We start from the raw sequence: 13389 nt of genomic DNA, 5'->3' as shown, positions 1-13389 counted from the left end.
ACCTGCAGGACAGGTACAAGATGGCAACAACTGCCCAAGTTACACCAGGAATGCACAATCCCTCCATCAGTGCTCAGACTGTCCGCAATAGACTGAGAGAGGCTGGACTGAGGCCTTGTAGGCCTGTTTTAAGGCAGATCTTCACCAGACATCACCGGCAACAACGTCGCCTATGGGCACAAACCCACCATTGCTGGACCAGACAGGACTGGCAAAAAGTGCTCTTCACGTTACCAGGGGTGACGGTCGAATTCGCGTTTATCGTCGAAGGAATGAGCGTTACACCGAGGCATGTACTCTGGAGCGGGATCGATTTGGAGGTGGAGGATCCGTCATGGTCTGGGGCGGTGTGTCACAGCATCATTGGACTGGGCTTGTTGTCATTGCAGGCAATCTCAACGCTGTGCGTTACAGGGAAGACATCCTCTTCCATCCTTTCCTCTCTCTCTCTCTCCCACCACAGGTTTATGATGGTCGTAAATCCCGTCACTCCTTTCCCCACACTGCCAAAATGAAAGTTGAGAATCCCTTTGTTAACATAGAGAGACAAATGGACATCAAAAGATTGAATGATTGAACAGTATTTCTGTATTCCAAGCAGTTGGAGTGGTCTGTGGACACTTAAGGAACAGTCATGTTGGGCATTGTGTCAAGAAGCAGTGCGGCTTTGTTTGGTTGTGTTTCGGGGGACGCATGGCTCTCGACCTTCGCCTCTCCCGAGTCCATACGGGAGTTGCAGCGATGAGACAGGACTGTAACTACCAATTGGATACCAAGACATTGGGGAGAGAAAGGGGAAGAAAAAAAAATACAAAAATCGACTGACTATTATCCAGCAGACAGACCAGCGATCACAGAGAGGGACAACAAAGGCATACACTTGTAAATATGTAAATTGCTATTACTTTTCTAATGAGCAGCTGTTCAGGTTCAAAGTATTAGCATTTACATGAGTGTATTACAGTGGGTCCACTCTGAGTTTCCCGCTCTTGAACTGTCCCCACCCCTTTCCTTTGTCTACCAAGCCGCCATAGCGGTTTCGTCCACTAGGGACTTTTTATTTGTATCATGTTAGTCACCAATGAATGACCTATTGTGTGTGTGTTTATGTAATTCTGTGATTGATTAGTTAGTTAGTTAGTTAGTAAATAATTAAGCCAATTTGTATATTGCTGATTTTGACGCTAGGGTTCGTGTAGATATCCAAGGGTTTTACGACGTTCAGAAATGAGACTGATGATGTAACAATACATTAATAGAAGACTGTAATTGATAAGATAATAGAATATTAGATTCGGGGGTTATATTCGGGAAATTGAAACTCTATAAACAACATTTTCCCGTGGTGCCTCGACTTCCAAGTTAATTGCTATTCCATGATTCGAATTACGGAATAATTACACATAGAGAATTGATTTGATAATATTACAGTCTTCATATTTAATGACAGCAAATGCTATGACAGCTGTACATCCCCTAACTTGAGTTCAGTCTTCAAAGTGGAAACGTTTAGGAGCAACAATGGTAGGTCACAAAACCTCACAGAACGGGAATGCTGAAGCGTGTAGCACGTAAAAATCGCCTGTCCTCAGGTGCAACACTCACTACTGAGTTCCAAACTGCCTCTGGAAGCAATGTCAGCACAAGAACTGTTCATTGGGATCTTCGTGAAATGGGTTTCCATGGTCGAGCAGCTGCACACAAGCGCACACAATCACCATGCGCTATGCTAAGTAGTCCCGTGTGGCTTAGTTGTGGCTTAGTTGGTAGAGCATGGTGTTTGCAATGCCAGGGTTGTGGGTTCGACTCCCACGGGGGACCAGTACGGGGAAGAAAAACAAATGTATGAAATGTATGCATTCACTACTGTAAGTCGCCCTGGATAAGAGCGTCTGCTAAATGACTAAAATGTCTAAGTATCGTCTGGAGTGGTGTAAAGCTGGCCGCCATTGGACTCTCAGTGGAAATGTGTTATTTGGAGTGATGAATCACACTTCACCATATGGCAATCCAATGGATGGGTCTGGGTTTGGCAGATGCCAGGAGAGTGCTACCTGCACGAAGGCATAGTGTCAACTGTAAAGTTTATTAGAGGAGGAACAATAGTATGGGGCTGTTTTTCATGGTTTGGGCCCCTTAGTTCCAGCGAAGGGGAATCTTAACACTACAGCATACAATGACATTCTAGACAAAGCGAGGTCCATAAAGAAATGGTTTGTTGAGATCAGTGTGGAAGAACTTGACTGGCCTGCACAGAGCCCTGACCCCAACCCCATTAAACACCCTTGGGATGAATTGGATTGCCAACTGCGAGCCTAATTGTCCAACATCAGTTTCCGACCTCAATAATGCTGTTGTGGCTGAATGGAAGCGAGTCCCTGTAGCAATGTTCTAAAATGTAGTGAAAAGCCTTCCCAGAAGAATGGAGGCTGTTATAGCAGCAAAGTGGGGACCAACTCCACAATAATGCCCATAATTTTGAAATGAGATGTTCGACGAGAAGGTGTCCACATACTTTTGGTCATGTAGTGTATTTTTCTATTTTTTTTATGACAAACAGATTCAAACAATCAATCAATCCAAGCTCTGCAGTGGCCATTTGATGAATAGAAAATGCAAATCAATTTATAACATTTTTGACATGCGTTTTTCTGGATTTCTTTGTTGTTATTCTGTCTCTCACTTTTCAAATAAACCTACCATTAAAATTATAGACTGATCATTTCTTTGTCAGTGGGCAAACGTACAAAATCAGCAGGGGATCAAATAGTTTTTTCCCTCACTGTACATGTACAGCATGCACACACAAATGTACACTCCCTAAAGCAAATGTCGCTCATTTACTTTCAAAAGACAACTGCCATAAACTTTAACTGACTGCCCGAACCTGTTTATCTTATGAACAGGTATGGACTTGTAGTATTGCTACCCCAGTCCTCTGAAAATCTTACAGACTCTGAGTCTGATAACTGGCTACTAAAAACTTGAGAGAAAGCTTTGTTCATACAGTAGTGTTTTTATTTTGTACCACATACTTGAAATGGTATATAGAAATTAGACTGATAAAATGGCTGTGTTTGCAATTACATTGATTAGCCTTATACCAGCCAGATGCAGAATACTAACACATAGCCCTCTGGTGACATTGTGTGAGGATGTGGGTTTGGCAAGTTCTAAGAATGTACCGGTAATCCTGTCCGCTTTGGAAAATGAGATAAAAGGATGTATTTCGCAGACAACAGCAGATGAGGAGTGATAATATGTTCCAAGTCATGCGACAATGCACATGACAGGGATGACTCTTATGGTGGGGTCTGAGTGAATAACAAGTGATGACTCTTATGGTGGGGTCTGAGTGAATAATAAGTGATGACTTTTATGGTGGGGACTGAGTGGAGATAGGGGGGGGAGGCAAGTGAAAACAGCAGCTTTGGGTTGGTTGTAGTTGGTCCCCCTACAGGCCTGAAATGTCATTTAATTTCAAATGGATTGACCATAACCACCACACATCACTAAGAAAAAGGAAATTACTAATAAAGAATAGTTAGCAATTTTGTTGCCATTTATTTGCACAAATGCAGGTATACAAACCATAGATCCTGACAAAGAAGTGGGCTGTCCAGACACCATAGGATAGGAGACATTCAGGGCCAGTTTCCTGGACAGATTAGGTATAGTCCTGGAGTAAAAAGCTATTTCTATGGAGATTCTCCATTGATCGTGCATTTTAGTAATGGACTAGGCGTAGTATGTCACAGTGGTGCTTAATAATAATTAATAATTCATTCAGACTCATGATTCATTAGTCTCTCCATAAGATCTTTAAGAGCTGCTAAAGAAGAGTAGCTCATGTTATACAATGGCTCCCTCTAGTGTCTGAGACAGTTGAAGAGAACAGATTACCAAAGCACATAGAAGAGGTTTCACAGAAGACATGTAGAAGACTGCTAAAGCCCTAGATATAGAGTTTGTTACTGTAATTTTTGGGGGCACATACAATTCTAATGAGAATGCAAAACAAAGTGATGTACCAGAAAGTCAGGTCTGAGGTCCTCTTCTGTGTAAAACTCATGAACCAACTCTAAGAACCGACTCCGGAGATGAGAAGCAGGTACGGGGAGTCAAACATTTAATTGGGAACAGACATAGAACAAGACAGGAACAGCGTCAGCACACGGATAAACAATGACATATGACAATCAATGCTGAAGTGGGGAACAGAGCGGGGAACCAGACAGATATAGGGAAGGTAATGGCAGAGGTGATTGAGTCCAGGTGAGTCCAATAATTGCTGATGCCAGGAGTGCGCAATGCTGGAAGAGCGGGAGCAGGTGTGACACCAACAGAACAATTGTGGCCACACCCACCAGATTAGACATGACTGATCGCACCACCAACTCAGGCTGATTCACTGGGAACAATCACGGGAATCGGAGAGACAAATGACAGTGGAAAGAGAGAAGTAGAGAGGGAGTAGGTAAGATAAAGAGCATACATGTACAGAAATCTAATTCTGGATATTCAAAGCACATCAATTATATTAATGCTATAGATTGTGGTTATACCTGCACGTTGCAGACAGTGCTCCTCAATGTTGAGTTTGATTGTCTGGTTACTGACAGGTTTGGCAGTCACACAGGTGTACAGTCGTGGCCAAACGTTTTGAGAATGACACAAATTAATTTCCACAAAGTTTGCTGCTTCAGTGTATTTAGATATTTTTGTCAGATGTTACTATGGAATACTGAAGTATAATTACAAGCATTTCATAAGTGTCAGGCTTTTATTGACAATTACATGAAGTTGATAAAAAGAGTCAATATTTGCAGTGTTGACCCTTCTTTTTCAAGACCTCTGCAATCCACCCTGGCATGCTGTCAATTAACTTCTGGGCCACATCCTGGCTGATGGCAGCCCATTCTTGCATAATCAATGCTTGGAGTTTCTCAGAATTTGTGGGTTTTTGTTTGTCCACCCGCCTCTTGAGGATTAACCACAAGTTCTCAATGGGATTAAGGACTGGGGAGTTTCCTGGCCATGGACCCAAAATATAGATGTTTTGTTCCCCGAGCCACTTAGTTATCACTTTTGCCTTATGGCAAGGTGCTCCATCATGCTGGAAAAGGCAGAGAAGGTAGAGATGCTTGTTCTAGGTCCCAAGAAACAAAGAGATCTTCTGTTGAATCTGACAATTCATCTTGATGGTTGTACAGTCGTCTCAAATAAAACTGTGAAGGACCTCTGCGTTACTCTGGACCCTGATCTCTCTTTTTTAATTTAACATTTTTCTTTCACCTTTATTTAACCAGGTAGGCAAGTTGAGAACAAGTTCTCATTTACAATTGCGACCTGGCCAAGATAAAGCAAGCAGTTTAACACATACAACAACACAGAGTTACACATAGAGTAAAACAAACATACAGTCAATAATATAGTAGAAAAATAAGTCTATATACAAAGTGAGCAAATGAGGTGCGATAAGGGAGGTAAAGGCAAAAAAGGCCATAGTGGCGAAGTAAATACAATATGGCAAGTAAAACACTGGAATGGTAGATTTGCAGTGGAAAAAAGTGCAAAATAGAAATAGAAATAATGGGGTGCAAAGGACAAAAATAATAAATAAATAAATACAGCAGGGGAAGAGGTAGTTGTTTGGGCTAAATTATAGATGGGCTATGTACAGGTGCAGTAATCTGTGAGCTGCTCTGACAGCTGGTGCTTAAAGCTAGTGAGGGAGATAAGTGTTATAGAGATTTTTGTAGTTCGTTCCAATCATTGGCAGCAGAGAACTAGAAGGAGAGGCGGCCGAAGGAGGAATTGGCTTTGGGGGTGACCAGAGAGATATACCTGCTGGAGCGTGTGCTACAGTTGGGTGCTGCTATGGTGACCAGCGAGCTGAGATAAGGGGGAACTTTACCTAGCAGGGTCTTGTAGATGACCTGGAGCCTGTGGGTTTGGCGACAAGCATGAAGCGAGGGCCAGCCAACGAGAGCGTACAGGTCGCAGTGGTGGGTAGTATATGGAGCTTTGGTGACAAAACGGATGGCACTGTGATAGACTGCATCCAATTTATTGAGTAGGGTGTTGGAGGCTATTTTGTAAATGACATCGCCGAAGTCGAGGATCGGTAGGATGGTCAGTTTTACGAGGGTATGTTTGGCAGCATGAGTGAAAGATGCTTTGTTGTGAAATAGGAAGCCAATTCTAGATTTAACTTTGGATTGGAGATGTTTGATGTGAGTCTGGAAGGAGAGTTTACAGTCTAACCAGACACCTAGGTATTTGTAGTTGTCCACATATTCTAAGTCAGAACCGTCCAGAGTCGTGATGCTGGACGGGCGGGCAGGTGCAGCCAGCGATCGGGTGAAGAGCATGCATTTAGGTTTACTTGTATTTAAGAGCAGTTGGAGGCCACGGAAGGAGAGTTGTATGGCATTGAAGCTCGTCTGGAGGGTAGTTAACACAGTGTCCAAAGAAGGGCCAGAAGTATACAGAATGGTGTCGTCTGTGTAGAGGTGGATCAGAGACTCACCAGCAGCAAGAGCGACATCATTGATGTATACAGAGAAAAGAGTCGGCCCAAGAATTGAACCCTGTGGCACCCCCATAGAGACTGCCAGAGGCCCAGACAACAGGCCCTCCGATTTGACACACTGAACTCTATCGGAGAAGTAGTTGGTGAACCAGGCAAGGCAATCATTTGAGAAACCAAGGCTATTGAGTCTGCCGATGAGGATGTGGTGATTGACAGAGTCGAAAGCCAAGGCCAGGTCAATCAATACGGCAGCACAGTATTGTTTCTTATCGATGGCGGTTAAGATATTGTTTAGGACCTTGAGCGTGGCTGAGGTGCACCCATGACCAGCTCTGAAACCAGATTGCATAGCGGAGAAGGTGCGGAGGGATTCGAAATGGTCGGTAATCTGTTTGTTGACTTGGCTTTTGAAGACTTTAGAAAGGCAGGGTAGGATAGATATAGGTCTGTAGCAGTTTGGGTCAAGAGTGTCCCCCCCCTTTGAAGAGGGGGATGACCGCAGCTGCTTTCCAATATTTGGGAATCTCAGACGACACGAAAGACAGGTTGAACAGGCTAGTAATAGGAGTTGCAACAATTTCGGCAGATAATTTTAGAAAGAAAGGGTCCAGATTGTCTAGCCCGGCTGATTTGTAGGGGTTCAGACTTTGCAGCTCTTTCAGAACATCAGCTGACTGGATTTGGGAGAAGGAGAAATCGGGAAGGCTTGGGCAAGTTGCTGTGGGGGTGCAGTGCTGTTGACCGGAGTAGGGGTAGCCAGGTGGAAAGCATGGCCAGCTGTAGAAAAATGCTTATTGAAATTCTCAATTATAGTGGATTTATCGCTGGTGACAGAGTTTCCTATCCTCAGTGCAGTGGGCAGCTGGGAGGAGGTGCTCTTATTCTCCAAGGACTTTACAGTGTCCTAGAACTTTTTTGAGTTTGTGTTGCAGGAAGCAAATTTCTGCTTGAAAAAGCTAGCCTTGGCTTTTCTAACTGCCTGTGTATATTGGTTTCTAACTTCCCTGAAAAGTTGCATATCACGGGGGCTGTTCGATGCTAATTCAGAACGCCACAGGATGTTTTTGTGTTGGTGAAGGGCAGTCAGGTCTGCAGAGAACCAAGGGCTATATCTGTTCCTGGTTCTACATTTCTTGAATGGGGCATGCTTATTTAAGATGGTGAGGAAGGCATTTAAAAAAAATAATAGGCATCCTCTACTGAAGGGATGAGGTCAATATCCTTCCAGGATACCAGGGCCAGGTCGATTAGAAAGGCCTGCTCGCTGAAGTGTTTCAGGGAGCATTTGACAGTGATGAGTGGAGGTCATTTGACCGCTGACCCATTACGGATGCAGGCAATGAGGCAGTGATCGCTGAGATCTTGGTTGAAAACAGCAGAGGTGTATTTAGAGGGCAAGTTGGTTAGGATGATATCTATGAGGGTGCCCGTGTTTACGGCTTTGGGGTGGTACCTGGTAGGTTCATTGATAATTTGTGTGAGATTGAGGGCATCAAGCTTAGATTGTAGGATGGCTGGGGTGTTAAGCATGTCTCAGTTTAGGTCATCTAGCAGCACGAGCTCTAAAGATAGATGGGTGGCAATCAGTTCACATATGGTGTCCAGAGCACAGCTGGGGGCAGAGGGTGGTCTATAGCAGGCGGCAACAGTGAGTGAGAGACTTGTTTTTAGAGAGGTGAATTTTTAAAAGTAGAAGTTCAAATTGTTTGGGTACAGACCTGGATAGTAGGACAGAACTCTGCAGGCTCTCTCTACAGTAGATTGCAACTCCGCCCCCTTTGGCCGTTCTATCTTGTCTGAAAATGTTGTAGTTAGGGATGGAGATTTCAGCGTTTTTGGTGGTCTTCCTAAGCCAGGATTCAGACACGGCTAGAACATCCGGGTTGGCAGAGTATGCTAAAGCAGTGAATAAAACAAACTTAGGGAGGAGGTTTCTAATGTTAACATGCATGAAACCAAGGCTATTATGGTTACAGAAGTCATCAAAAGAGAGCGCCTGGGGAATAGGAGTGGAGCTAGGCACTGCAGGGCCTGGATTCACCTCTACATCGCCAGAGGAGCAGAGGAGGAGTAGGATAAGGGTACGGCTAAAAGCTATGAGAATTGGTCGTCTAGGACGTCCGGAACAGAGAGTAAAAGGAGCAGGTTTCTGGGGACGATAAAATAGCTTCAAGGTATAATGTACAGACAAAGGTATGGTAGGATGTGAATACAGTGGAGGTAAACCTAGGCATTGAGTGATGATGAGAGAAATGTCTCTAGAAACATCATTGAAACCAGGTGATGTCATCGCATGTGTGGGTGGTGGAACTGAGAGGTTGGATAAGGTATAATGAGCAGGGCTAGAGGCTCTAGAGTGAAATAAGCCAAAAACACTAACCAGAACAGCAATGGACAAGGCATATTGACATTAAGGAGAGGCATGCTTAGCCAAGTGATCAAAAGGTTCCAGTGAGTAGTGAGGTCGGTTGCGGTCACGGCGATTCAGATAGCTAGCCGGGCCATGGGTAGCAAGTTGGCAGAAGATGGTCTGTTTTTAGCCACCTCGTGCATTTCCGTCGGTAGATTAGTGGGGTTCCGTGTGGTAGAGGGATAGTAGTTATAGTGGCCCAAGAAATAGTTATAGTGGCCCAAGAAAATTGGCCGATAGACCTATTTAGATAGCAGCCGATAAGACAGCTAATGATTAGCTGGCCGCAGATGGGCATTCAGGTTACGTCGCGACGGAGGGGCCAGTTGGATAACTCCCTCGGGCAGATAACGTCGGTAGTCCAGTCATGAAGGCCCGATGGGGCTCCGCATCGGCAGTAAAACGGGTCCGAATAGGTGATTGTAGCCCAGGAGTGGCTGATGGAACTCTTCAGCTGGCTAGCTCCTGAATAATTGATGTTAGCTCCGGGACCGACGTTAGCCAATAGTCACTCGGATAGCAGCTAGCTAGCTGCAAGATCCAGGTATAAATGTCCAGAGCTAGCGGTAGAAATCTGGGGATATGGAGAGAAAATAGGTCCGGTATGCTCTGGTCTGAGTCGCGTTGTACAAAACTGGCGATAGCTTTTCGAGCTAAAGGATAGCTGATGACAGCCAACCGTGGTTTTGACAAACATGTCAAGACTGTTTCAAGGACACCTTTTTCCCATCTACGTAACATTGCAAAAATCTGAGATTTTCTGTCCAAAAATGATGCAGAAAAATAAATCCATGCTTTTGTCACTTCTAGGTTAGACTACTGCAATGCTTTACTTTCCGGCTACCCGGATAAAGCATTAAATAAACTTCAGTTAGAGCTAAATACGGCTTCTAGAGTCCTGACTAGAACCAAAAACAAATTATCATATTACTCCAGTGCTAGCCTCCCTACACTGGCTTCCTGTTATGGCAAGGGCTGATTCAGCATATTTGATTGTTTGAATCATTAGCTTCTTTGATTCTGCAGGACTCTACTAACACTTATGGCAGTTTAGCGCCATCTACTGTAGAGCTCTAAGATGTAAATGACATGTTAACATCTGCTGATGCAGGTGCCCTCATCCTTATTCTCTAAATTCTCCTTGACCTGAAAGGGGCATTTTGTTAGGGCAGTATTGCAATAATTGCTAGTGTCGTGGCAAGGAAATCAATTGCTATGTCATATGATGTGATTATCTGATATGTTAATGTATAATTTGACAGTGGTTTCATTTCTCCAGCCCCATCCCTCACCTGTTTACCAAACCAGTGGTGGTGTACCCACTTTGTTATTGTTTGCACTGCAGATTGTCCCTTTAAAGGATTGATGCTTTTTGCCAATAATGCCCTATCATTGAAAGTGCAATTAACAGAGGAATAATAATATGCTCAGGTAATCTTTATTACCATGTGAACTTAATTTCAGTGTGTATACAGACACATTCATAGAGCTACCAGTCCTATCACTTGTTTCCTAACCTTCACATCAGGACTTTCATTTGCTACATTGCTATGTGATCAGAGAACAACTGTGATATTTAAGACAGTGAATTGATCTTGAGTTTCTCCTTCTCTCCACAGTACTTTGTGATTTCTAGCAAACAGACCAATCTGACACTCAGCAGGTAAAGGTCATCATGGGACTGTCTTTCTCTTTTCCAGAGAGGGTGTTGAAGTCTGGCAGTTTACTTTATGTAAAACATGGTACTATTGCATAGGTGCTCTTTGGACAAAGCAAAACCGATCTGGAGGAGAGATTTAAACATGGTCTGCACCGGCATAGTGTGACAAGAAGCACATGGTTTATGAACTGATATACAAAACGATGCCAGATTCAAAACTTTGCATTTTTCGATTTAAATTATTATCCAAAATTCTTGCAACCAATAGAATGTTATATATATGGGGGATACAACCTTCCAAACTCTGCAGATTTTGATGCAAAGAGACAGAATCATCAGATCATTTGTTTTGGTATGTTTGTTTCCATATGTAGCTTGTTTTTGGTCACAGGTTCAGGAATGGCTGAAGAATTGCAACATTTTCCTGGAGCTAACTCTGCAAATAGCACTGCTGGGTGATTTGAAAAGTTATAGTCAAGCAAACAAAAACAAGGGGAACCTGTAGACAGATAAAATAACATACTCTTTGACAGAATTCAGGCAGCCTTCACAAGATCATAACATATGCAAATATGTCCTGATTCTGCTATGACATGATGAGCATAGTGTTGTGTGCAGACTTTGTACCATGACAGTGAAGCCTGTAGAGCTGTTTATACCGTGTCAGTGTGAAAAGTAAGGAGTTAGCTAGGGAAACTGACAGATCAATGACATTGCATTGCTATACTGACTAATAAATCTCACATTATAATGAAGAAATGTCCGAATATATCGGTGTTCAATCGTTTGGCCGCTGGTTTCATTGTTTGGTTTAGGTCTAGTGTAATTGAGGCAAAAATAATAGCTAAAGTTAGTGAGCTAGCTAGTCAAAATTAGCCAACTTTTGGCTAGCTCTAGCTAATGGTACAATGGTACATTATAAAATGTACTTTTGTGGATACGGGACAAAACAAAGGCTACAAAACATTTCCATACACACAACAGCTGTTAGATACTGCTAACTGACAGATAGCTAGAGAATAGTTAGAGCTGAACTGGCTGTGGTACCTACTAGCTAGCTAACTAGCTGCTAATAGTTAATTCACTTGGAATAAATACTTCTTTTTTTTTTACCTTGCCAGCTAGATCAGTCAACTAAAGAGTAGCCAGTTTCTGCTCTGCTTGCTTTTACAACTTGGAGAAAAAGCTCAACACAGACAGCAGCTGCCTCTGTTCATCTCTCCCGTGCTAGTCCTATCCTATATGCCAGCCTTTCAGAAGCTTTGCCTTCACACAGCCTGTCCGCAGTCCTAAATCAAGCCTGCTGAAACTGGAAAACAGCCTACCTGACTGCTCTGAGGTGTCTGCATGGTCCTAAAGCACACTGGTGCCGCGTTTTGTATCACAGTGCAATGATAAAATGGGGCGGGGGAACAAAAATGCAATTTCAGAATGTGGGGGGGTTATGTCCCCCCCAGTCCCCAGTGAAAGTTGCACCCCTGGTAAGATGTAAGGTACTTTTAAATACATTGGGCCTACCTCAATCATGACTAGGTCTAGGCTATTGCTGGAAATAACATACAGGCAGTTCTCCTGCAATACCTTTCACATATAGGCCTAAAAGAAAAGTTGCAAAAAGTTGGCCAAAAAAACATATTGGTTCGTAGCCTACCCTTGACCTTTTTCTCTATGTCGATATTTATTTTGTGCTGGTACAACGGTTTGTATGGCAATGTGATCTTGACAGCTTGATAGCTTTAAGGTCTTGGTTATAGATTCATGTGATGTCCTATAATGAGGTGGGATGTCAATTGCGGCATTCTTGAAGTTGTCTTCTCTTTAAGGATTCAGTGGACAATCACCAAGACTTTGCTGTGTACTGTTGCCTAATTGATTGAATGAGTTGAGCTGCATGCATCATAACATCATAACTGTCCTTTGCTGTTTGTAAATGCTGATTATATAACCACCTATTCAAAAAGCACTTTGATACTGAGATACTTTTGTACTAGAAATACACTTCTACTTGTTGCTCTATGTTTTGTTAGGGTTGAACTGGCTATTTATATGCATAACCTTTATAATATACTGGGGAAGCTATGCTAAGTACATAAACTACGAGTAGATAATCTGTTGAAGACAAGAACTACAACCGGCAACAGGAAGTGCGTCACGACGCTGGGATCAGCCTACACGCCGACGACAGGAGGAGCAAGTTTAAACCACGCTCCTCCTCCCTCGGACAGGCCAGCATTGAGCGGGAAATATCTCTCAGTATAAAACAGAGAACAAAGGAGGTGTCGTGCTCTTCTTCTGTTTTGCCCTGCGAGGTGTCACAGAGAGACCGTATACGAACGACACATTTACCATACACGTGTTTGCATTAATTAAAGTACAGCTAAATCAGAAGTTACTATGTGCTGACTATTTTGTTCTGTTACCAGAAACGAACTGTCGCAACATTAACAGTTTATAATAAAAACATACGTTTGTTGTGCTTTTACTCTAGCAGTGAACAGGTTAGGTAGCAGTTTTCTACTGATCATATTGCATATAATATACTGCAATGTTACATTTTAGAATATGGTAGATTCCATCATGTAATACGACATCTACCATAACATGTATTTATGGTTTCAGCATATACTATACAAATTGATAACTTCAAATAAATGTGATTTGCTAAAGGTACATTGATTCTCCCCTGATCCTCTTTATTCTCCCCGTCCTTATTTCTAAAACATTTTAACCTCAAATGATACAACAGGTTTGGTTTGTCTTTTTAATAATAAGATATGGTATTGT

Source organism: Salmo salar, chromosome 04, assembly GCF_965601325.2.
Source record: "Salmo salar chromosome 04, fSalSal1, whole genome shotgun sequence".
NCBI lineage: Eukaryota > Metazoa > Chordata > Actinopteri > Salmoniformes > Salmonidae > Salmo > Salmo salar.
Note: the sequence above shows the minus strand (reverse complement) of the source record.